The 26655-nt window shown below is 35.2% G+C and overlaps 1 protein-coding gene across 4 annotated transcripts in view; it reads left to right on the top strand.

Moving 5' to 3' along the window:
* The first annotated feature begins 5934 nt into the window (after positions 1-5934).
* LOC134795411 (zinc finger homeobox protein 3) overlaps positions 5935-26655 on the top strand; it is a 140484-nt gene continuing 119763 nt past the window's right edge. For all 4 annotated transcript variants that reach the window (XM_063767244.1, XM_063767243.1, XM_063767245.1 and 1 more), the window contains exon 1: positions 5935-6149. The gene's annotated coding sequence lies outside the window, so the exon portion shown is untranslated. The remainder of the gene's footprint in view (positions 6150-26655) is intronic.

Here is a 26655-nt window from a genome sequence, read left to right as displayed (position 1 = left end):
GACCCTTGATCCAACCACCCTATCTTTTAATTTGTATTGCTTCTAAAACAACATGACGTGTCCAAGTGCCCGTGTGGCCTATTTGCAAAATAAATGTTTAAGTTTGAATTTGGGTTCAAGGCCAAAAACAGCCGATACCTAGTATACCTACCTACCTATTTATAGGTAGTTCAACAAATTCCGTATAGTCGTCGTGGGTGGGCTACCGCACAATGGAAGATGGCAGCTCATCCGCCACTTCGCACTTGCCTATAAAACAGCTTTTTGCGCAAGGAAGTCTGGTGGTCAACATAAAAAACAATACAGTTATGATTTACAACAAAATAAGTATGCGACAAAAATCAAAAATTGATTTCTTTAATAATCTTTTGTCGCCGTCTGGACATCGCATTGAGACAATTATAATAAACTCAGTTAGGTACCTACTTGATAATGGTACCGTTCCAATAGCAGAGTTGGGCAAAAATTAACTTGAATAAGAATAAGAATAAAAACAGAAATTTTATTCTTATTCAAATCGATTTGAATTAGAATAATTCTTGCACTAGTTATTTTAGAATAAAATTAAGGTGAATAAATCATATGACTTTTATTTTAAATGCGGAATAAAAAACAGAATAATGATTCTAGAAGTGGAACTATTCTAAATAAAGTTTTATTCAATTAAAATGTTATTTAGAATTAAGTTAATTTTTGTAGTACAATCGGTTATATTTTGTAAGTTGATTTTCACCCTTCTATTTAAAAGTCGGATTGAATTGATATTTATTACTTTAGTTTAGGTACAGTACACATTGAAGAGTTCCGCTATACACTATCTAGTTCTATCATCCGATCAGGGTGCTTAGCCAATATGCCAAACGTTAACGCTCCGTAGAGTTGCGTATAGTCTCTCTCTATCACTCTTACATATTAGTGCGATAGAGAGATAGATAGCGTTTCGTTGTCGTAGCACAAACGATTGGCATGTTGGCTACGCACCCAAGGTGCCTAGCCAAGATGACAATTTTTCTTTTTAATTTAATAACCAAATCATTAGGTAAATTTAGCTGTTCTGGGGGCCTAGCCAAGATGCCAATCGCTTGTGCTCCGACAACGAAGCACTTTCTGTCTCTATCACTCTTACATATTAGTGCGATAGAGAGACAGAGATAGCGTGAGCGTGAGAGACAGAGACAGAGGTAACGCACCCAAGGTGCCTAGCCAACATGCCAATCGTTTGCGCTACTACAACGAAACGGTATCTGTCTCTCTATCGCACTAATATGTAAGAGTGATAGAGGCAGAAAGCGCTTCGTTGTTGGAGCGCAAGCGATTGGCATGTTGGCTAGGCCCCCAGAACTGCTAAATTGTACCCAAAGATTTGGTTATTAAATTAAAAACAAAAATTGTCATCTTGGCTAGGCACCTTGGGTGCGTAGCCAACATGCCAATCGTTTGCGCTACGACAACGAAACGCTATCTCTGCCTCTGTATCGCACTAATATGTAAGAGTGATAGAGACAGAAAGCGCTTCGTTGTTGGAGCGCAAGCGATTGGCATGTTGGCTAGGCCCCCAGAACAGCTAAATTTACCTAATGATTTGGTTACTAAAATAAAAACAAAAATTGGCATCTTGGCTAGGCACCTTGAGTGCGTAGCCACCATGCCAATAGTTTGCGCTACGACAACAAAACGCTATCTCTGGCTCTCTATTGCACTAATATGTAAATGATAGAGACAGAAAGCGCTTCGTTGTCGGGGCGCAAGCGATTGGCATCTTGGCTAGGCCCCTAGACCAACTAAATTGAACCTAATGATTTGGTTAGTAAATTAAAAATAGTACGGTTACTGAAACTATGCGACAGTCAATTTGTAAGATTTTATTCCATAAATTGGGTATAAATTAGACAAGAGACTAACTACTACTACATCTACCTAACTATACGCAATTAATAGTACCGGTACCCAGACCACATTTTTATTCGTGGAATATTATTTCGAATAAAAATCATGATTATATTTATTTGATTAAGAATATGTTATTCTCATTCAATTTTTTCCCATACGAATTATTCCCGACCAAAATTATTTGAATATTTTTGACGGGAATAAAATCGAGATGATTTTATTCCTACAAATTCTTATTCAAATAATGATTTTATTCTTGAATGCCCAACACTGTCCAATAGTGATCGGATTTCTCCTGAAGAAATTAATATCATTATTAGGTAACTACCTACTCACTTCATCATAAAGTTGACCACATATTTACTTTTAACAAAAAAACATATTTTAAGTTAAAGTAAAATAAAAAAAATATATTGATAGCTTTAGCACCAGAGTCTGTGCGGAAAGAGAAGAGTCGTGGAATGTAAGCGAACCCATACATTCTACGACTCTTCTCTTTCCGCACAGATTCTAAACTAAGACGGAATATGACACAAAACAAACAATTGGTCATTCTAACAAACCGTTAAATTGTTCCAAATTTGGAAGCTCAAATATTGGCCGCCTCGTCTCTACCTCATTCCTTCATTTGTTATTTTGGACTTTATTATACCTACACAAGGAGGCTTATAATATTCTGATTTTAATAACTGGTTATAAATTTTATCTGGATTTGTTTTTGATATAATTTGTTATGATTATGGAAATCTCACTGTTGCTGTAGTTGGCAAATCATATCAAAAACAAGTCCAGATCAAATTTATAACCAGTTGTTAACAATCAGAATAAGATCAAGTTCACTTAGGTGTTTTTTTGTTGTGAGATAGGTAGGGACCCTAATCTATACAGACATCGAATTTTATAAGGCAAAATTTTATGACCGATAGGGAGTTCCTATTATCGATAAACTCAATTATCGATCCTTTGCGCTCAACATTTCGATGTCTGTCTCGTACCTATTTTATACCTATAGGTGTCATAGGTTGTAAAAAAGATACGAGTTAATGTGATATTTTTCAATCCGTTTATTAGAACAATTATTTAGGTATACAAAGATACTTATTGTTAAGTTTTGGTGTAAGCATAGTATAAGTCTGTTTAGTTAGTTCCGATCACAATATCTATCCTAAAACCACTGTCATACCTCCTAGTGGGAATTGTCGTAGGATATAGGCTACCATTTTGTAATTTTGCCTGTAAATATTAGGTACTTATATTGGCCTGTATCTTTTTTTGTCTCCAATAAAAAATAAATAAAATAAAATACTTTTTTACTTTGACTTTGACTTTGAAATATAAAACAACTAGATAAATAACTTAGTTAATATGCACTAAAATGGAATATTTCAAAGATTAAAATTTAACATTTTAAATTCCTTTAAGTATAGGTACTCGGCAAAGATAAATAGGTAACCTTAGTAGGTATATTTATTTACGTACGTTCACATTAGTAAGTACCTACACTCTGCCACGAAGATCGTCTTATAGAAAAGTTTTTTTTTCTGGATGACATGGGTTTATTTGTAAAGTTTTGATTGGAAATAATAGGCAAGATACTAAATTACAATTATAGTACACGATTGATTTTTTTTCGTACGGTGTTACGTTTTTATAATAATTTCCGCGAAATAGTAAGTACCTAAAAAGCCGGTTTTCATTATATATTTATTTTAACAATTTTGAAAACGATACAAAAGTTAATACTAATCAAGTAATCACGGTTCATATCCCGGTCGATATAAGTCTATTTTTATTTTACTTCCAATATTATGTAGCTATTTAAGTAAAGGTTAGGTACAGTTAATTTTGAAAAAACTGGGCAAGTGCGAGTCGGACTCGCGCACGAAGGGTTCCGTACCATAATGAAAAAAAAACGGAAAAAAAATGCAAAAAAAAACGGTCACCCATCCAAGTACTGACCACGCCCGACGTTGCTTAACTTTGGTCAAAAATCACGTTTGTTGTATGGGAGCCCCATTTAAATCTTTAATTTATTCTGTTTTTAGTATTTGTTGTTATAGCGGCAACAGAAATACATCATCTGTGAAAATTTCAACTGTCTAGCTATCACGGTTCGTGAGATACAGCCTGGTGACAGACAGATGGACGGACGGACGGACGGACGGACGGACGGACGGACGGACAGCGAAGTCTTAGTAATAGGGTCCCGTTTTACCTTTTGGGTACGGAACCCTAACAATGTCAAGTAATGTAGAAGAATTATTAAAAAGATCCAATATAATTGATCTAAAGTTATAGTTTTCCCCTAATTTTCTTTTTTCCAGTTTCCAATTTCCAGCTATAGTTCTCGTCCACTAGACTAGACGCAACGGAGTAGCAACTACTTTTTTTTATTCGCGACTAGCGAAATATTTTTTTATGTATTACTTTGAAAAAAACTCGTATCACGTTTTGTCAATAAAAAGAATAATGTGGTAGGTAACTGCATACGAGTTGCATTAGATGCATATACAGTTACTGCGTTTCGACTTTGAGTTTATAGCGGTGTGAGATAGTGTAGGTAGGTACGAGATTTTTTCAAAGTAAGTACCTAGTGACGAAGTATTATCGATATCGTTTGAAAAATCTTTTTTCACCACACCAGCTCGGAAAGGCTTACTTTGCACTTCGAAAACTAATAGCAAAGTTGCATTTTATTCACATGTGAGGCATGTAATCAAATGCTAATTTTGAGTTGTTTTCTTATGTTTGCTGGTAGAATTGACTTTTAAATGATGATTTTGGACGATAGGTACATATTTAATGACATTCATTTTGATTTGATTTGGTTTCATTTTGTTTGATATTTTACATTTAATATTTGCTTCGGGTTGGTGTGGTGAAAAATTTTGTGTTTCACTCGGGGGCAAATTTTGTTTAACCCTCGTGCTTTGAAACCCTCGCAACGCTCAAGATTCCATTTTTCGAACCACTCGCTACGCTAGTGGTTCAATTTTGGAATCTTTCGCTTGCTCGGGTATATTAACACGAGCGGTTAAACAACAACTTTGCCCCCGAGTGAAACAAATAACTATTGTCGAAGAAATCATAGGTAGGTATTTTGCACCAAATATCTACCTAAATGCGATTTCTGCCTAAGAAGAAGAAAATAAATGAGTAACTATGTACCTCGGTATAGGTAAACTTAGGTATACCTATAGAGATAAATAATACCGAGAAAAAAATGTACCTATGCAAGTTGGTATCTAAAACTTAAATAAAATTTAATTAACATATAAACATTACCTAGCAAAAGCAAGATTTTTCATCAGTATTAGGTACTTATAAATTATATCTAACATTGTCTAGTCAAGTAAGTAGGTACCTATACCTACCTACCTAATTAGTTATTTGCTTTCCTAACTAATTATCTATTTACCTTTTAGGTAGGTATCTACGTAGGTTGGTTTGTTTTATTTGCCACCTGCCATCCATCCCGGCGCTTGAAATGAGTTTCCATTACTTTTGCACTTATGTTTCTAAATAATTATCATCAATATTTATTAATAATTGTTTTAGTCGATAGAACTCCTACTAATTGCCTTCGTATTGACTATTGACTTTTAAATAACGATATCATCTCTTTTTAACGAGCTCTATCATTAATTCCTACAATAAACAACACAAATAAATGGTCAACATTTTAGTTATTCAGGAGCCAGTTAATTACCTGCCAATTAAGACGAGGCATCACCTCGAGAACAATCGCGCAAAAACAATTAAACGATCGTAATTAAATCGAGGCGTGGCCAGGCGTTAATGAGGGGCCTCAGAGGCGGCAATCAACATTAAAGATTGGCGGGAGATGCGGCCCCGCACCCCTCATTACTTATACAAAATACTTAAGACGAGTCGTCCCGCTCTCCGTGCTAATAGATCGCGCCCACTCGCTATCGCCGTCCCGCTTCGCCCGTAGCGTAATTAAGGCTCGCCTCGCCTCGACTCGCTCGGCGGCCCCGCCCCTCGCGGGGCGCGGGCGCACGCCGCGGGGGGGCCAGCGCGCGCGACCGCGTAGTGTGCCGGCGACCGTTGGCAGTGAAGCGTCGCGCGTCGTTACTCCGAACTCACACACACTAACTTTTAAGTTCCCAAGTGTTTACGGTGTAGTTCCTTGTGTTTTGACTGTGATTGTTTCATCATCCGGATACTGGACAAGTGATATTGTGACTGTGAATGCGATGCCGCGACGTGTTTAGCCGTTCAGCGGGCGATGCTAAAAGGTTGTAATTATTATAATTATTTTCTTGTGAGAATCTCACTGGAAAACCAGAAAATGATTCACGGGCGCGGTATTAACATTGTTGGCCGATAGCCCAAGTCGCCGGAACGGGCATGATTGCAACTTTCAAATGGCAATTAAAATCTTAAGTGCAAATTGGCAAACCTCATAAAGCCCGGTACAGTGTAATCGGAACCTTATTATAGGTATCTCATTAGACTGTAGGTGTTAGTTTATATGTTAATTAAACCAGTGGTTTATGACCGAAAGCTTATTAACGTGCATTAATGAGATTTTTGATTATAAGAATTATAAGTGACTTGAGTTGATTGCGCTCCGATTGTAGACCGATTCATTACCTATTTTTCCTTTGTGTACACAATCTAATTAGAAATCGCGGGGACAAGTCAAACACAAAAAAGTTGGTAAGTAATCTAAAATAATCATGAGGACAAATAAAGATTGAAAAAATTAAAAAAATTTCCGGTACCTACCTAATAAATGACGCCGAAATAATACAAAAAAGAAAACCTCAATTTGTTAAATACTTAATTGTACCTAACGAAAAACTTTTTCTTAAACTAATCGGATGAACTAATTACAGAAATAGTGCATTTTAAAACAGTAAAAACAACCTACTTAATCACTTTTAAAAACAACCTAATCACTTTAGAAAAAACGCTTGCCGTGTCGGACCTAGATTGTTCTTTATTTTTTAATAAAACGACTTATTTTTTTATTACTTCTACCTATCATTGTTCTGATAACGGACTGCCAAGATGAATCCAGCGTTTATTTTTAACAATAATCGAGTTTGAAACGCTTTGCAGAAAAAAAACAACGTCTTTGCTAGAAAAACATAAAACGAATGAATCATAACAGCATCCTTGGACTAAATTAATTAACTCCTTATCAAAATAACTTTATTTTGGTGCGTAGGTATTTGTGACTAAGAAAGTAATTTCCCGTGCCAATTTCCTTCCTGTTATTGTTAGGTTGTTAGAAATACCTAGTGAGTAGAAGTTATCTACTTTATGATTTGTTTATTTATGTTGGCCAAAATTATTTGCCTACAATTTTTCAAGATAGTTATTTATAGTAGTAGTACTAGAACATCGGGATATTTTGATTCAATTGCTTCGATAAAAGAAGTAACTTAACTACGATTAAATTCTTATTTAGACATATTTATGAATTAATTAATTTTCGGTGAAACTGGGACGAGGTATACCTATACATACATATTAAACATTTCTGATTACAGATTATTAACCTAATTCATTACCAATTTAAAAAAGAAACAAAAATATTATAATTAAACTTGACCTGTAAACAAAAACATATCGGACTAAGTATTTTTTTAATCAACCCACAGGAAAGATATTGATTAGTAGGCATATTAGGTACCTACATATCCGGTACCGACTTATTATTTGGTTCAATAACAGAACGTAAGCGAATTTGACTTAACAGATCGGATATTACATGAGCAATTTAATAAAAAAAACTATGGGTAGTAAGTAGGCATGTACATGTAGTTATGTATTAAAAAAACTGCTGAAAAAAAACCTGGCTAAAAACAAAACGCGTCGCATTCTCACAACGGGGCGGCCGTAATATCAGAACCGTTCCCAATCTCCCGAAGATCGATATGCACAGATTGATTCATTAATCAAATACCAAAGATCCTTATCGCCGAGGGAAAAGTATTTAATTTATTACCACTAGGTAATTGATTTGGCTGCGTAGGAACAATGCCACTGTTGGTATGGTAATCAGTTTGCTTAACTTACCTATTCAAAATGGATAGGTATTTGCGAAAACAAGCGTAAGGTGGAGCTAGTGAATTTATTAATAATTCTTATACGATGCTTAAATGTGTAGAATATTTCATAGGTGAGATTCAGTTTTTAAAACGATGGCGTATTTTTAAAAAGTAAAAGAAGTAAAAAAGAATTATTTTGGTTGATAAAATTACATTAAATTAATTATTTTTAGGTAAGTATACCTACACTAAGTTACGAAGCATAGCTACCTAAACCACACCACATGTAGCGTATGTCTCCGTATGATCATTAGGTACGGCAATGTTACGTACCTAATTACCTACCTATTCATAATAATAGGTATGAAATACGTGCCATTACTATACTATTGATATAAAGGTGCAAAAGTATACGGATAAAGGATTATTTGTCTTGAATAAAAGACTCGCAATTTAAGGTTACCTGTATAAATTTAAATATATGGTGTAAAAATTTATAGTTCACGAAACCTGACGCAAAGTTTTTGTCAGAATTTTGACAATTACAATTTCTATTGGTCAACATGAATCTGTCAGCGCACATGGAGTTAATATCTATAGGAATAGCTAATACAATCACCTGCTGTAATAATATCTTGTACAACAAAGGGCGCAAAAATATCTGACGCTATCTTATTTGTCCTTAAAAGCGTTTTGACGGTGCCAAAACTAGCCTAGTCGGTAGTGACCCTGCCTACTAAGCAGGAGGTCCCGGGTTCGAATCCTGGTAAGGGCTTTGTTTGTATCACCAAATATCACACATATTTGTGTGATACACAAATTTATCACAAATATTTGTTCCTCAGTTATGAAAGTTATAAGTATTTATTACATATCGTCTTCTAGAACTTACAACACAAGCCTTATTGAACTAAATGTGGGACTAGCTAGCGATTTGTGTAAAAATATTGATTTATTTAAAAGAGTGTCATATGTTTTACTCGCTTTGTTGTGCAAAATTTAATTGTAGATGACTGTACCCTACTTATCATGATAAATCACAAATGTTCCATCAACAATTAAAATTATTAATGGTCTGTCCGGTATTACACTTCTAAGGAAAATTACAATTTGCTTAGATTATTTAATTGCAGAAAATAATTACGGCAGGTTACCTAGGCAATACCAGTACGAGTGTGAATACCATACCCATACCCTTATAATAGGAAGCTATGATATTACGATCTAAATATCTAACATTCACTGAAAAAAAAAAATGTTCACTTCGGCCAAAGCAGGTACTAATTGACCGGCTCATGTGATTTATTGTGGATTCATGATCTTAGTTAAAGCAAACACTTTTTAGTGTTGTATTGTTATGACAGGTACTAAGTCTTTGACCTTAAATGCTTTTTTTATAAGAAATAAGATCGCAGAAATAGTTAAATATGCTTCTTATTGGTTTTTAATTGCCTAATTCGATGTTGAAACTAGGGTACTGAAAATTCCTTTTTAATACAGTTGCTCACAAAGTGCTACTTTACGTAGCTGTTTAGCGTGCGGAAAGTTGGTTATGTCGAACTAGTGCTTTTTACTTTTCCAATTTTTTTAAATTTATACTTGTTCCAATTCACGACTACTTATTGATGAGTGTTAATATTAGTTTCCTTTAAACGTCGTAATCAGCATAAAAACCTACTGTTAATGTAAGAATATGAAAAATATACATATTTCATATTTTAATACTTACCTCTTCATCATTATAACACGTTTATTTTTTAATATTGAATATTGAAAATTCCGTTCTTAATAAGGTGTCTGAATGGAACGGAATAGCTGCCAAACGCCCATAGATATAATATACTTAAAGACGACGTCTAAGCGAGCTGTCACTGTTACCACTTTTGTTTAGTGTACGATTAACAATGTTTTACTTATTTTTTCGCAACTGTATTAAAAAACGTCGTTCGATACACGTGCGGAAGCACTAGCATCGAAATGTACTATTCCCACTTCCTAAATAAATGACTTGTCATAATATTATATAATATGTAAAGTATTTATTTTATGACTCTTGCATGTTATTGAAGGGAAGGGATCACATTTTGGGCCTACTTTATAGCAGAAAATCGTATAAAGGGTATCTAATTTGACCCGTTAGAAAACTCGCGTAGCCGCGAGTAGCGCCACCAGTCACGCCATCTATCAGGCGGTAGTGGAACTAGAGCCGAAACGCCTGGGAAACTCGTCAAGCACAGATAAGACCATCGTGACAGCTCGTTGAGATGGACAACAGATAGGGAGATAACAGTAGATATGTATGTATTAGCTTGATTTAAATTTAAAATTGGAACTTTGATAGCGTGGGTGGAAATTTCGCTTTGTTCAAATGTCAGTCATATTATGTAAGTATTTGCTAATAAATTTAAATGCTTTGGTGCTTCATATTTTGATTCTCTTTATGACAGTCAAATGTCGGGATTTTAAATCGAGTATGTGCGTATTTATGAACAAAAAAATTACCTGCTTTTTTGTTACAAGTAAATTACTTACGCTAATTTGTAGTATAAATGTATGCTTAATTTGGTCTACTCTATTCACAATGAATATACCAAGTATCAAGTATTTTTCGTGATTTTAATGTAAATATCATATTGTAGGTACCTAATAGTTTTTGGAATTAACCTAACGATCGTATTTATTTCTTAAGTACCAAACTTAAGATTTAAATTTCAATATTAGATAGGTACTTACAACACAACAGAACAGGTATCATCACCACACCAGCTCGGAAAGGCTTAATTTGCACTTCAAAAACTGATAGCAAAGTTTCATTTTATTCACATGTGAGGGCAAAGTAATCAAATGCAAATTTTGAGTTGTTTTCTTATGTTTGCTGGTAGAATTGACTTTTAAATGATGATATTGGATGATATATATTTAATAACATTTATTTGAATTTGATTTTGTTTGATATTTTACATTTAATATTTGCTTCGGGTTGGTGTGGTGAAAAATTTTGTATTTACACACGGGGCAAAGTTGTTGTTTAATCCTCGTGCTTTGAAACCCTCGCAACGCCCAAGATTCCATTTTTTGAACCACTCGCTACGCTCGTGGTTTAATTTTGGAATCTTTCGCTTGCTCGGGTATCAATATTAGCACGAGCGGTTAAACAACAACTTTGCCGCCTTGTAGGTAAAACAAATAACTATTCTTTGTGTGACATTAAGAGATCAAGCCTACCACTTTACCTCTTCACGTGACTTTTACTTACCTACATATATAGGAAAATGAATTTATATTTCATTTACTTAAATAACCCTTTTAACGCATACAAATAACCGAATTTATACTGTCGTGAGCGTGAGTAATGTATAGATAGGACATATTCAGTATGATTTTTTTTTCTATCGCTCGATATGTTTCGGAGAGCACTAACAGTGCTTGAAAATTTAGATCTAGGCTAGAGATATATTTGGGCGTTTTCAGAAATAAATATCGAAAACCCGATTCTCACAGATCCCGGTGTTTTTGGGTTCTTTCAACTCAGAATCACTAGCATATTCAATTCTGATGATAAAATAAAATGTCCCAAAAATTTGTATGAAAATTGTACATTCCATTACGTCACGCACATACAAGTGAAACATTTTTTCATACTAAAACGTGACGTAATGGAATGGACATTTTGGGACATCTTTTTTTAATGGTGGGATGGAGAATGCTGTCGATTCTGAGTAGAATGAGCCCAAGAACGTCCAGATGTGAAAGAATCAGGTTTTCAATATTTATTTCTGAAAACGCCCATTTTTGCATCCAATTAAACTTTTGGGAATCGGGAGTTATGGAGAACCAGGGCAGAGGCCTTTGCCCAGCAGTGGGACACACAAATAAGCTAAGAAAAAAAATTAACTTTTACATTACATGGTAACATTTACGCAAACGGACGCTACTAGGTAGTTTATTGCCAAATATTTTTAATAATACTAAAACAAATTTAAGTTTAATACGTGACAAGCATAACGTGACTTAAAACAAATATTTAATTAAGGCTCGAAACCAACGGGTTTAATTAAAAAAATAACCCTTAGTCGCAAGTTTTCAGCACACGTACAAAATGATAGATTTATCAGAATCGGCATAATCTTAGTGTAAAGTCACCGACCTGAGACCGTTGGCACCTCGCCTAGATACATCGCATTACGTCGCAGAATCACAATGCCTCTTTATATTCTACCCGGCCGATACTGAAACATAAATAATAACATCTACGTCTTAAGAATAACCATGGAATAGAATAAGGTGTTATCACAAAAAATTATAATATTAAACGAATTAATGAGAACTTGCATAAATTCCTTATACACCTACTCAGTCTGATGTCACTGAATAATTTTTCGTTTCAGTTACCCCATAAATAAGCCTAGGTAAATGTTATAAAATAATAAAATAAAGTAACATAAGATGAGACAATTTTACTAAATAAAATAGAACCGCATTTAAATGTCAATTGAGGACGACACGGGTGAAAAAACCGTTACAATTTGACACGTATCCCTCATTCATCGTCGCCGTGTCAACCGTTTACCTAACAAATTGTTCTACAAACGTTAAGTTTTTCAAATTCAATCTAGAAGTGTTCCATTTCCGCCGCGCACCCGAATGTCAACAAAACGTGACGCCATCAGAACTAACTTCCGAATTTGAATAGGTACCGAACGTTTCGTTGCAGCTAACGTTAGGAAATGCAATTATGTTTTCTTTTATAATAATGATAGAAACTTAATTGTGAAAAATGGAATTTTGTAACGGTTACACTTGGCTGGCGACAAAACATCGCTAATTGAGTTGAGTTGCAAGAAAAAATGCATTTCAACGGTCGTATTTGTAAGCACTTTCTAGTTCAAATTCACTCGTTAGAGCAATTTATGTCGAGCGAGCGACATCAATAAGTTTTTCGTCGATTCCGTACGCGCATATATGGGTATGATAATTTGTTTCCGGCGCGTGCGCGGACCACGACAAACTATTACATTCATGGCGTTAGCACGATTTGCATTTGAAATATTTCGTTCGCCTCTAGGACGTACAATACGTACCTTCTCTTCTTAATAATAGATTATGTGCCATATCAGATTTCGTGGTACATTTTTCAGAGGCTCGTGCCGTCTTTCAATAATAGGACCCATTCGGTCTGCACGTGCGTAGAGAATGGGTAAGTCTTCGGGTTGTATTTAGCCTCTATAGTAGATCTAACGGGTACCATTTATTACATACCTTAGCATCTAGTTACGTACATCTTGTTAATATTTAGACCGACACGGTTTCAGGATCTTTGTCGCGTTGTAGATATTTATGTCTTACTTTTGCATTACATATTAACATGCTTGACTTCATCGTTTAAGCACTGTACGCGATATAGATACCTTTTAATTAGAGCGCATCTCTCTCGCGCCACTGTTCATTATTCCAAGTTGAAATGGGCAATAAATTATTTATATATACAGGAAATAAAATTTAAATCTCTTAGCAATGGTAGCGATATCGCTGAGCGTGCACAAAAAAGCCACTCAGTTGAATGGAAAGTATAAAAACCTCTTCCTATTTGGCAGTTACTTGAAAAATCAAATTAAACCCGCATATAGCGTTCATGAAATAAGCACGTACCAAAATATCGTCTTAAACTGAAAGGAGTAGGTAATCAAAAAATAATTATTGTAACTTAGTACTTATAATGGATTTGCATCGCATTTCTCTGGTAAAAGTAAAATGGCGCGATGCTTTTGTTTTATTGAATAATTGCCGGAGTTTGGGCCGAGAACTGGTTCCGCCAAGGCCAGCCGACGAACTCGCGGCTCTGCTCTCAAATACTCAATCGGAACAATCACTCCGTCCCTCTTCGTTCTCGGTCATACAAAAACTGGTCCGAGAGAGACGGCAAGATCGATGGTCCTGAGCTTTTGAGCGTAATTTGGACCTTAATCGTTCTGACTCAGTGCAATCGCGGTGCTACAATATTTAGCAACTTTTTAATAAATTTAAAAACATATAATTTTATTAAGTAAGTAGGTAGACGTGGGAAGTACATAGGTACAATTCTTGATAGGTAAAGAAGGGTATTTTGTTGTAGGTATACCTATAGTAACTTGTTTATAAGGAAATCATGACCATTACCAGGCGTTTAAATACCTATTTAAGGTAAATTGTCTTTTGTTTATGTACTTTTTATGACCATTTAAACATTTTAAAAGAAATAGCATGACACGGTCAAATATTAAAAATATTTTCAAACAAAACACTGTCCAATACAATTAAGACTATTTTTCAAAAATGGAACCTCAACACAACATATAAACAAAAAGATATTTCGTTGATAAAAAAAAGCCTCACCACCAAGACGGATGCCGCGCGGCGTTTCGCGTTGACATTGCGCGCGGTTTTTGACGCCTCCAACGAATTACGTTTTTACAGAATCGGAAATCGATTGTGCTGTCACCGAATAAGGCTTTTTACTATAGAATATTTGCACGATCGAGCTTTATAGATATTTCTTAATTAGATTTCTGGTGTTAAGCTGGTTAATTTCACTTAAAGATTTACTTACATTTTCTTTTAAATTTTTTCAGAAAAACTGTTCTAATCGTGTTTAAATATAAAACAAGTATTCTTATGTGAGATATAGATGAGTAATTAATTAATATCATCAAGGTTTGTTACGTCTAGATCAATAAAGATACATAGACAAATAAAGTACCTACATGAATTATTTGATAAGAGCGGTATCTTGTAATCCTGTCCATATTATACCTAAGTATATTGTCGGGTACTTCAGTGTGGTAATAAACGGGTTATCTGTCAATAATTAGTGATAGTGCCCAAAACGTTATCGCCAATGTTTGCTATTAAATAATCGATAAACGGTCATTGATATACGGTTAACTAGACAAAAACTTAAGTGGGCATTCAAACACGTGTAAATGCAAATCTCCAAAGATGAGTAGAACCTTGAGTCGTTAATCGCCGAATAATTATTTTAGCTTGAATGGAAACGGTGTCTGAAATGTAAAAATATAAAGTACAATAATCACCTGTATTAAGGTCATGATAAGAGCAGTGTAATGAATACAGTCAAAGCAAAATAAAAAGAAAAATAAGCGGTTTTAAAATATGATATGATTGTTGGAAGATACCAATGCGGATTCCTAGTTTATGCAACCAAGAATAATAAAAAGCAGACTTGGCTCTTAAGTAATTTAATAAATACCAACATCAATTTTTACACTTTACGAGTCCGTTCCGTACCTGAGTACATTTTTTCTTTTTTTGCATATTGAAACTAGTATGGCCACCTTACGAAGAATTTGCATTAAAAAAACATGTCCGCATATTACTAAGTACTTTGTATCATTTAACTTAATCCTGTTATAAATACAGTGAAACCTGGATAAGTGAGACTTCAAGGGACGAGCAGATTTGTCTCACTTAAAGAGGTATTCCACTTACCCAGGCTCTCAGTTAGCCAGGTATAAATAAATTTCTGTCTCATTTACAGAGGGTCCCATTAATAGAGGTGAGAATAGAGGATATATCTCAGTTATAGAGGTGGTTAATAAGGTATTTTGTAATTATCTTTAAATGTTTACGTAAAATAATCCTTGTCCCTAAATATTTTTTAAGTCTGTTTAAATATTTCTTTGAATTTATTTTGAATGATTTTTAAAGGATAGATTTTTTTCAATTAACACGGACTTCATTGCGTCTTAGAAATTTATTAAATAAAAAAAAATGTTTATTCTTGTTACACAAGATTTCAGCTGTCGTTTCGATTATTTTAATTACATAAAGTAACTAAATGATACTTGAAGTCGTTTAGACACAATTAAGCACATGCGGAATTTGTGGATAGACTAAGAGTTAGTACGAATACGGAAATAGATCAATAAAGTCCAAGTTAGAGAGGTCATAGATTGACGTTATCTCAGATACAGAGGTAATTCGTATAAAATTCTAAAAAAACAATTAGGAAAATGTAATCTTATAAATATAGTCTCAGTAAAAGAGGTAAAATACACTCTCTGTCTCAATTATAGAGGTAAATGTGACTATAAAATTACAACAATTAATCCCAGTTATAGAGGTTCGTTTTATCTCACTAACAGAGGTAATTCAGTGCTAAAGTGTCGGGACCGCACCATGAGTCCCAGCTATAGAGGTTTCTCACTTATCCAGGTCCCACTTAACCAGGTTTCACTGTATTAATATTTTTCATTGCGTTGGACTCTATAAATATGTGTACGCATGAATAGGTATAAATAAGTAGTTTCATTTGTTAAGTACTTGAAGTTCCACCACTTTTCCTTAGGCGCCCTCACCTCTTTTGATATACGAATTTCACAATTAGTATTTTAGGTAGGAATCAACGAGTAGTATTTTCGAAATTAAAACTGAGTTTATTTTGACTTCAACTTGCATATCCAGCACCGTTTACAATGGGTAAAAAGGTGCATTTAAAACTTTTTCCAGTGACAGTGGGATCCATCTTGGCGGCCATTTTTATTCCCTCGATTGTGCGTGAATCATTTCATTATGCATGCGGAGTGTCACTTTAATTAAGTTTTGTGTTTGTAGCATTGTGCTGCTTGTTATGAATGAGACTGCTTCGAAAATAGCTAAGTAATAAATAATCTAGAGAATTCCTACGTTTTAATGTTTTTAATAGTGTATTTTATTCAGAAGGAAAGATGTGTGTCAATAATAAACAGTAGCATTGCTTCGAATATATTTGTTCATTTCAAATATTTTTCATTATATATATCGTGACGTGACTATGAAAAAGAAAAAAAAAGTATCTTGTTCTGTCAATCAAAAAAAAATGTGGTAACTATGTATGGGATGCATACAGAGTTACTGCGTTTTAACTTTGAGTAGCAGTGGATACGAGATTTTTTCAAAGTAGTGACGACATGGCGGTTTTTATGACCTTAAAAAATGCCATAAGTGAATAGTGGTATGTCAAAAAGTTTTTAATGAAACATAACATCTTATGTTCTCTTTAATTTCGTTATGTGTTATGTACCTATTAACGTTTCTTTATTTCCCAGTTATCAAGTAAATCATAAAGAATTTTCCGTACATTACATGTTATCGATAATTAAAATTGGTGCCAATTAACTCGTAATTACACTAATTGTAAATCAGCCTAGATTAGGCGGCGTTCCATTTGATCGTGCCTTATCTTTGTTTATGGTTTAATTATGTTTTAATATTGGATAGGTGTGGATGGAATCGAATGTTCGCGGCAATATCTATGGCTGTAAATGATACGAGTGGAATGGGATTTTAATTAAATAACTGGGCCATCTGAATTGTATCATCAAATACGTAACATTTTATGTAGTAGTCAGACGTTGTTGTTTAAAGAAGCATCACTTTTGAAACTGGCATATCTAATGCATAATATATATCGTATCTAGACGTAATATTTGACGTATCTTAATGTTCGAATCGGGCCGAGAGTCACGCATGTTATTAAATTATAGGGACCCACACAGTCCCTCAAACTACTCGTACCTACTTCTGAAATGAAAAAGTGTATGTTGCGTACTTTAAATTAACCTTTCTTTTATTTGTGTTATGTAGCTTATCCTCGACCTTCCCCTTCCTCTCTTGCCTGCAATCTTTCCTTCTATTATATTATTTATAAAAGCGTCATGTCGTATAAGGTGGCCAATCAATTTCCCTCTCCTACTCTCTATTGACCTCAACAGTTGCCTTTTCTCTCCTACTCTTTTTAACACTTCTTCATTTGTGGTTCTTTCTGTCCATTTGATCTTTTCCATTCTCCGCCAGCACCACATTTCAAACGCTTCTAGTAGTTATCTCTCTCTTTCATAACACAAATAAAAGAAAAGGTAGCTGTAATGTCGTATAAGGAAATCAAGGAGGCGGCCATAGATAGAGTCAAATGGAGAGAGCTACACCGACAAGAGTCTTACTCTTAAATTTACGACGAAATTAAAATTGTATTTAAACAAACAAGTTAGTTCAATTAATAATGTTGACTTACAATTACAATCCTCAAACTTTACTACATGTCTATTATAATCATGTTTTTCTTTATATGGAATTAATTCCTAATTGCTAGTACTTATATATATTTATATAATAATTTAAAAAATGCCGACAATCCTCAAACTTTACTACATGTCTATTATAATCATGTGTTTCTTTATATGGAATTAATTCCTAATTGCTAGTACTTTTATATATTTATATAATAATTTAAAAAATGCCGATCCGGCTCTAGGGCAAAGTCTACAAAACGGCAGTAAGACCAGCCATGATGTATGGTAGCGAGTGCTGGGCCGTCAAAAAGCAGCATGAACAAAAGATGCACACGACTGAAATGAGAATGCTAAGGTGGGCAGCCGGAGTAACAAGATTGGACAGAGTGCGGAATGAATATATCCGAGCTTCTTTTAAAGTTGCTCCCATAGTGGATAAGATGGTGGAAAGTCGTATGCGATGGTACGGTCATGTAATGCGACGGGACGAAAACAACGCTGTAAAGAAGGCCCTGGCTATCCCGGATAAAAAGAGAGGTAGAGGGAGACCGCCCGCCACGTGGTGGACAACCGTTGCTAACGATCTAGAACGAGCTCAACTGGACAAGCAGACAACCCAAGACCGACTGTCTTGGCGCCGTAAAACGAGGAGGGCCGACCCCAAATAAAGGGATAAGGCACGGCAGAAGAAGAAGAAGAATTTAATAAAGTATAAGCTAAAAAAAATCAACTATCCCAACATTGCAAAAAATTTAGAGAATGTACCTACTTACACCCAAAGCTTCTTCAATTAAAAAAAAACCTCGAATGTCCCCTGGACTTGCATCCGACGTCCCAAATTACCCTCCCAAGTATCCCATTGTTCGGAGTTACCAAAAGCAATAAAAATCATCTTAAAACAATAGTACCCCCGGGCCACTGCGGGATGTGCATAATAATTACAAGCCGTATACGCATCGGGACAGGTGTGGCTGTATTAATGGACTAAATATTTTATTATTAGATTTAAAATAACTTAATAGTGCTGCAGATGTAACAGAGGTTCATTTGCGAAATGTTAAAGATACTGCACATACAGATAAAAGTTAACCGTTTGAACGTCGCCTATTGTGTGGACCGCGCCATCTTAAACCTTGTCGGAATGTACTAAGGTTGATATTGGGCTATAGCCGCGCGCGTCAGATGACGTGTTTGGCGATCAAAGATAGTGGTACTAGTTTCCAATTTTTTTATCGTGTTTTCTTGTATGAATCTTATTACCCATGACCTTTGGGCTACCAAATTATTGCATGCTTTTGATATGTATTATTACTGAATCCATTTGGTACCTTGGTTGGACAAATTTTATTTCATGAGAATCTGTATTGAGATATTTGAAATCTTTAGGATGCGGGGTCTTAGAAAGAACACTGCAGCAATGGCATCGGTGTAATAAGTAGATACTTCTAATTAACAATGCTACTATTTATTTTCCATTGGTATACATATCATCATTGTGATTACATACTTGGGTGAATCAACTTTTTCTTGTCACTCGTTACCATGGTTATGGTCGCCTGGGTCACTCTTAAAACTATGGTTTTCATGGTATTGAAAATAACCTAACATACATTTTTATGGCGGTTGTAAACCCTTTCCAAAATGGGACATCTACTTAGCATATTAGTAGAACGAAGTTTAACATTTCTTCTAACAAACTGGTGCTACTATTGTCGCCTGGTTGACGGGACAGAATAACAACAAAAAAGTTGATCCACTCACTTACACTATTTTCCAAGGCTAGTAATCAAAGCTGTCCCTTTACAATGAGATTATGTCCTCAATTTTCCCCACTCAGTGCGCGAGTTAAGCGCGTTTTAATAACATTTTCGGATGTGGTTACGTATATAATTATGTCCATATAATCAACACTGCCCAGCACAATTAAGTTTTTGGGAATGCGACAATCACCATTTGATGACGGCGGCAAAAAGGTGGACATGCTGTGTCGCTCGGTAACGATTATACGAGCATTAATGTTTGAGAACCAGTGATTTGTTGGCTTGAATTTAGTTTTATATTCCTGTGTCTAAATAAGTCCGAAAGCAAACCTGAAAGGAAAACCTGGAAGGTCCTGTTGAGAAAGGAGACCTAGGCTCTCCGAAACATGTCGCGCGAGTGACTAAAAACAAGTGATTCTAAACCGTAAAATTATTCAAAGTCCGAAAGCAATCCCTCCAGGCATCCACTTTGCCATATCTTTGATCAAAAAGAAAGTTTCTACATATGTACCTACATGGACTAGTTAAGTAGTTTACTTATTGTATCTGTTTCAACTTTTTTTCTCGTTTTTCGAAATAATGATCAAGTCATTTCATACGGGCATTTTTATAGATTTCTTTATTTGGCGGCTATCCAACAGCTGTAATTTCTTTAAAATAAAACTTCATCATCATCATACCGACCGGAAGACGTCCAGGCTCCGGACCAGAGATCTGCTTTTGTCCTGTTGCATTTTCCGGTTCGCGGTCGCCACTGCAGAACCTTTCTGCCCCAGCGGCCATCGGTTTATGAGCAATGTGCCCCGCCCCTTGCCACTTACCAATGCAAACAACTATGACTCTCACCAAAAATACGTTGCCAAAGGATTGTTGATAATTTTCATAAATGTGTGCGTTTGTGTATCAAAGCTAAATGAGGGTGTTTTAAAAATAATTATTAGATTTTCTTTGTAATCCATTATGTAAAAGACGGTTAGGTACCTATCTCATCTCATCTCCGAAAATTTTAAACTCGGATATTATAATCCCAAAATTTTCATATGACCCAACGCGTTTTTTAAATAAAACGATTTTTTTTTAGAGGGGTCTTCAATCTATCCTAGCCTAACCCAATGGTTTCTACAGGTTGCAGTTTTCAAAAGTTTGGATAACTTACCGGTGTGTGAATTATATCCATTTTTTCACCTTCTTCATTCGTAATGGCATGTCCACGCTGATCCAACGTGCCAACAGTTCACATCACACTAATGCCCGTTGGCAGTTATGTTGTTTCGGTCACATTTAGGCGTCACTATTTAATTGGTGTTGAAAAAATATAATACCGTGTCTCACGGAAGGCGCAGCTCAGGCAGATTATATCGTGTAAACTACTCTTTTTATTAATTACGGTCGTTCCATACTCATTGTTGCGGATGACATTTCGACTCGAGGCGAAAAAAAATAAACTTTATATTCGAATGAATTAAACAGACCTCACACTGTCACACTTATTCTTAACGATAACGCACTATGTAGACAGGTACGCTTACATTCAGATTTAAATTTAAATTTTAAACGAAATGCAATCGTATTATAGTTGAGATTAGGATGTGTATAGCTTGGCAGTCGAGGTGTTAGTTCGTTAATTAATGTGAAACACGGTTCTGAGATTAATTAGTGCTGTCCCGGCGACACTTACTCGACTATTAATCGAATAACGAACAATTCGACTTACAAATTGAAATCGAAAACCCGTTTTGGGTCCCAAAATATTTTATTTTTAAACATTGGCGCCGATTTATGGAGATTTACACTTGAATAGCGCATGACAATGATAACTTACCTTCATAATGGATGAGGGCAGATTTATGGTCAATTTTAATTAAAAAAATAATAAGCTTCGAATATCCGTCTTCGAATCGATAGTCATAAATATCTGTTATACAAATCTAAACTTGAACATAGGTATTGAACAGCGTTTACGGCTTGAACAAACAAATCGAAAAAGATCCGAAATCAGTTACGATGTAAAATTTCTACTCAAACAAATTCTACAAATTTAAATATAAATTGTACGAGTATAAGAAAAGGATGGAATGTATTCACAGCCACGTACGGAATTTCAGTTTATCAAACGAGCGATTATCGATGAATATCAATCGATTACGAGTCAGATATTCCTTTTTAACATTTTAACACGAACGGCATTAGTGGATCAAACATTCATGTCGCGTAGTTAATCGAAATTAGGCAGTATCGAAAATATTTATACATATTCATATTTTATCGACATAGTTTATCGATACTTATTAAAGACCGGCTACCACACGCTCGAGGTGAGAACGATGGCGCCCCCTGCTGCGCCGTTCAAGCTGATACGGGAACACACTGCACAGAATTCAAAATGAAGTTATGGCTTAACGTGCCTTTTTTCTCTCCTCTTATTTTATTTTATAACCCTGGTCAAGGTATACTTGTTATAGCCGACGCACAAAATACCAATATGTGTATAGCTACCCAATTATTAAATGGTACCTACGATTATACATTTTTGAATTACAACATACCTAACGTTTAAGGCTTGCCTTAAGTCACATATCATTTTTCACTCATACTTTTTTTGGTATGACGTGCTCTAGATAAATGTTTAACCATAACGCTACCATATTGAAATTTGTATGTTGTGTGTTAGTTTTCGTTAATTACAGTAGCGGTCATGTGAATCTCACTAGCGCAAACAACTCCCGAGCGCCTCACGCCATTTGCTCGCGAGTTGGACAAATATCGAGTGCCAGTGTTTACCGTGTTCGGGTAAATATCGACATCGGAGTTTGCGTTACGCATCACTAGCGCGTGTTTGTCGAGCGCGCGCCGCATGGGTGTGAGCACGTAAAGGGTTGCCCACTCGACAACCTCATGTCGATAAATATCCTCGTTTACCTTGTTACCTTAACAAATATTGTCGAGTGGACATTCATTAAACTAGCCTCTTGAAACTCATTATACCTATTCCATTATTTTCTCTTGCAAAATTTGCAATTATGATTTCAGCTCTTACTGATTGCTCGTGTTTCTATTAACATAATTCTCTTAGTTTATCTGTAACGAGCAATTATACTATTTATTGCTTTTACATAAATTCTCAATAACTTTTCCATTAGGTTTGACCGTCATCCATTATGCATGAGCCACCCATATTGTTTCCAAAACTAAAATGTCAAACGATTCATGCAATAATTCAGATTAAAACTGTACTTAGAATTATGTCACTTGCCTAATAGATTTAATATTTAAATGGGAATCGTGCTCGGGTTTAATGTGTTTAATCAATCATAAGCCACGATTAATTACTTAGATACGCGGCTCTGTCCGTCGCCTTGATTGTTCGCTATTTGACTAACTAAACTTATTTATAAACCTCCATTGTCCACTTCTTAGTATCAAAAGTTCAAGGCTTTTGTAATAGGATGTGTATTAATTAGATGAGTGGAATATACCAAGATAATGTCGCGAAACCATAGAGATAACAATTAATGACGTGACTTGAAATTTAGTGTAACATTATAATATCACTGTTTTAATATAAAAATGTCGTATTCGTCGTAAGCGTATCTTCACATACGTCTTTATATTCTCAAAGGCGCAATATGTCATATCCTACACGCCCAGATTCCGCGAGCAATATGCCGTCATTTCTAACAACTAATGGATGATCTAAATCTCATGTTTGTGTTATAGATAAATTATTCTAATCTTAATTAATTCACTTCCTATTTCAATTATGTCCAATGTCGAATTTTAAAGAATCTACAGCTAAAATGGGTTCACTACATCCAAATAACACTTAAAAAATAGAGGAACAGGCTACCGTAATCAAGTAGAAAATTAATCAACAGCAGTTTTGATTGAAATCTGTATTACCACATCGTTAATAAACAGAATGTGCAAGTAATGACCCGAGATGGACCTACTACCGGTTTTACTCGACTGGCTTGGCTCTCATTATCGCTGCGCCAGCCTCATTTTTGGACCCTAACGTATTCTTAACTTCAACCTCTACCTTTATGAATTGATATCTTGGCTTCTTTTACTTAGCAATGCGCTTTACATTTCTATTGCATTTGGATATTTACGGGCATTCTAAACCATCACTACCTACGTAAATGCTTAAATGCTATAATAAACTGCTATTCTCAATTTCTAGTTCGTTTAAAACGGCCAGTAAATCAAAATATGAGTCATTCTGGTAACCGACATATTCTTAAATCCTGTCAGAAATATGTACCATCACGCTACGCGATTGTTGCGCCGTTTAGGGTCCCAGCTAAATTGGTTGTTCAATACTTACGCTATAAAATTTCCAATTTAGCAAGAACCCTAAATGGCATAACAATCCCGTGTGGTGACTGTACCTACATAATTATATCTTTCTGTACGTTGACTCTCATACAAGTTCAGTGTATCCTGACTTGAGAAAATATGAGAGAACCTGTCAATAGTTTTTAGACAGTTTAACCTCTACGTATTTAAGTAAGTGTTATCTATGCAATGATCCTTTAGTTATAAATGTTATAATTCGAAAGGTAGTATAGACCATCGTGTGTGTCTTCTGTCAATGCTTTATTTTAAATTTCTACGGCATTATATTACACTCCATTGCCACGAGTAATCCCCAAGGTTGCTAGGCTTATAAATGCTTTGTTACTGCCACCGGTTTTACGTATATCGTGTTCATATCATTGTCTAGAGATGATACCTGCCTGGGTGACACCAGCGTTTTTGTCAGGTGTCAGTGATAAATTATATTTATTATGCAAACGATATCACAGTCGATTTTATTGTGAGTTGAATATGTTTTGGCATAATGTTTACATTATATATATAGCTACCGATTAAAAATGTTTACACATCCGTACTTCTTTTTGAACTAGGATTGGCGGAGTGTTTTGATGAGTTATAAATATGAATTATATATTATTAAGACAATTAATATTAGGTACCTACAATTCATTCGGTAGGAAAAGTTTCAAGCCAAAAGTAAGTAAGACATCTATATAGACACGCGGTAGCGTATCGTGTCCAGCCAAGTTCAAAGAAAAAGGAACTGGCCACGCATATTACTTAGGTACTTACATGTACTAGTAGATACGTCCTTATGGTTTTCCGATATTTCAGACACAGCAGACAAGGTGGTGAAAATTCCGAACGCGCACATACGCCTCATTCGATAAAGTTGATTTTAGAATCGTTACGCTTTGTCAGATCTGATATTTAGATGCTGACAATACCTAAATCAATAATTTATGCATTACTGATTATAATCTTATAAGCTTCCTCGCATACCTGCAGCTGTTTGGGACTATTAATAGTAGAGTCGTTAACCTATAAAACAAAAAGGTGTAACTTTGTAAACTTTTGTAATCTCTTATCCTGTTCAGGCGTATCGCGACAAATCGAACCCTTATGTGGGCGAGATAAAGGTGTAATTCTACTAGCAGGTTGAAGAGATGTACGATGTAGGGGGTATAGTTGTGAGTATGTTATAAGGCAACGCATGTACAGCCATAAAGCTCGTCCACGTGTGCTCGGAATAATTACGGGCATAAAACTATACCTAAGTGGTCCGGCTGAATCACGACTCTGCCATTGCATACTAGATCGACGTGTTATCGCTCAAAAAAATTACGAAATGTGTATTTTAAGTGAGGAGAGATGAAAAATACATACACTACACTTACTTTCTACACTTATTCGTCATCACCGCGCTTCGACAAATATGCAAGTGCGATTGTAAACACTGATATTAACATTATATTGGTGTCATATATTTTCCTTAACATTTTTCATGTATGTGATTAACTGCACTGCACTCGTGTTCCTAATAATGAGTCCTTATTCTTTATGATATAAAGGCGTATGCCACATCAACTTATCGTCGCGTCGTCTTTGTTGACCATTCGAGTCTCTCTTAATCCGAACTTTGTACGTATATTACAAACGCAATCGTTAATTATTTTTACTTTGGATCTTTAATTACGCAATTAAATCTTGTATCGAGAACGGCATTAAGTAGCAATAAGCTTACGAAAACACGCTTGGGCTGTCGTTAGCCGCGCCTTAAACATAATAATATTATAATTAAATCATTGAAATAACAGTCGCTTATTAATATTATCTAGGTGCGGATTTCGATATCCAGTAGCGATTCCGCAGATCCGTTCTATTGGATGAACCTAATAAAATCGATCAGCGGAAATATCACGCCGCGTATTATTTACGACTCCTCGAAATATTTGGGATTCCCGAAGACCATTTCCATTCATAAGTCCACTAGCGTTCGTAAAACCTGTTTAGATTTTGATAATTTTATTAGAGATCGAATGCACGGAACGCGAGGGACTCCTAACGTCTCATATATTACAGCTTTAACACAAATTATACGAGTTTAGAGGCACAACACAACGAGCGTGGGCGCCTTAATGTTAAAATGTGTCATATGTAATTATACGATCCAGAGAATTTTAATGTCTTCGAAATGTCGTCTTCTTTATTGGAATAGAGCTAATAGAAGCTTTAGTATACTGGCTCTATTGTGTCACAACATATTTTGTTTAATGTGAATAACAGAGGTATTTAACACTCAATACTTACTTGACACAGCTCGACAACGACCCTGCTCAGTAATAGGTAGTAAGTTTGGGTGGATGTTGAGAATAACGTTCCCTCATCTTTCATCATATAACCATCATATAATAAATTTTGGAAAAGTATCTACGAATATTTATTATACTATTTGAAGATAAACAATTATTCGATTCACACTTGTTTCAATCTCTAATGATAAAACAGAACAGCTCTTGCGGCTTGAAAAGGTAACTAAACTTAGCCCTAGATAGATACATTTAAAAACTCGAAATAATCGCATCTTTATCTCAGTAAAGACTCCGATTTTCAAAA

The sequence above is a fragment of the Cydia splendana genome, chromosome 12, assembly GCF_910591565.1.
Source record: "Cydia splendana chromosome 12, ilCydSple1.2, whole genome shotgun sequence".
Classification (NCBI taxonomy): domain Eukaryota; kingdom Metazoa; phylum Arthropoda; class Insecta; order Lepidoptera; family Tortricidae; genus Cydia; species Cydia splendana.
The sequence above is the reverse complement of the archived record's forward strand: the minus strand, read 5'-3'. Positions and strand labels throughout refer to the sequence as shown.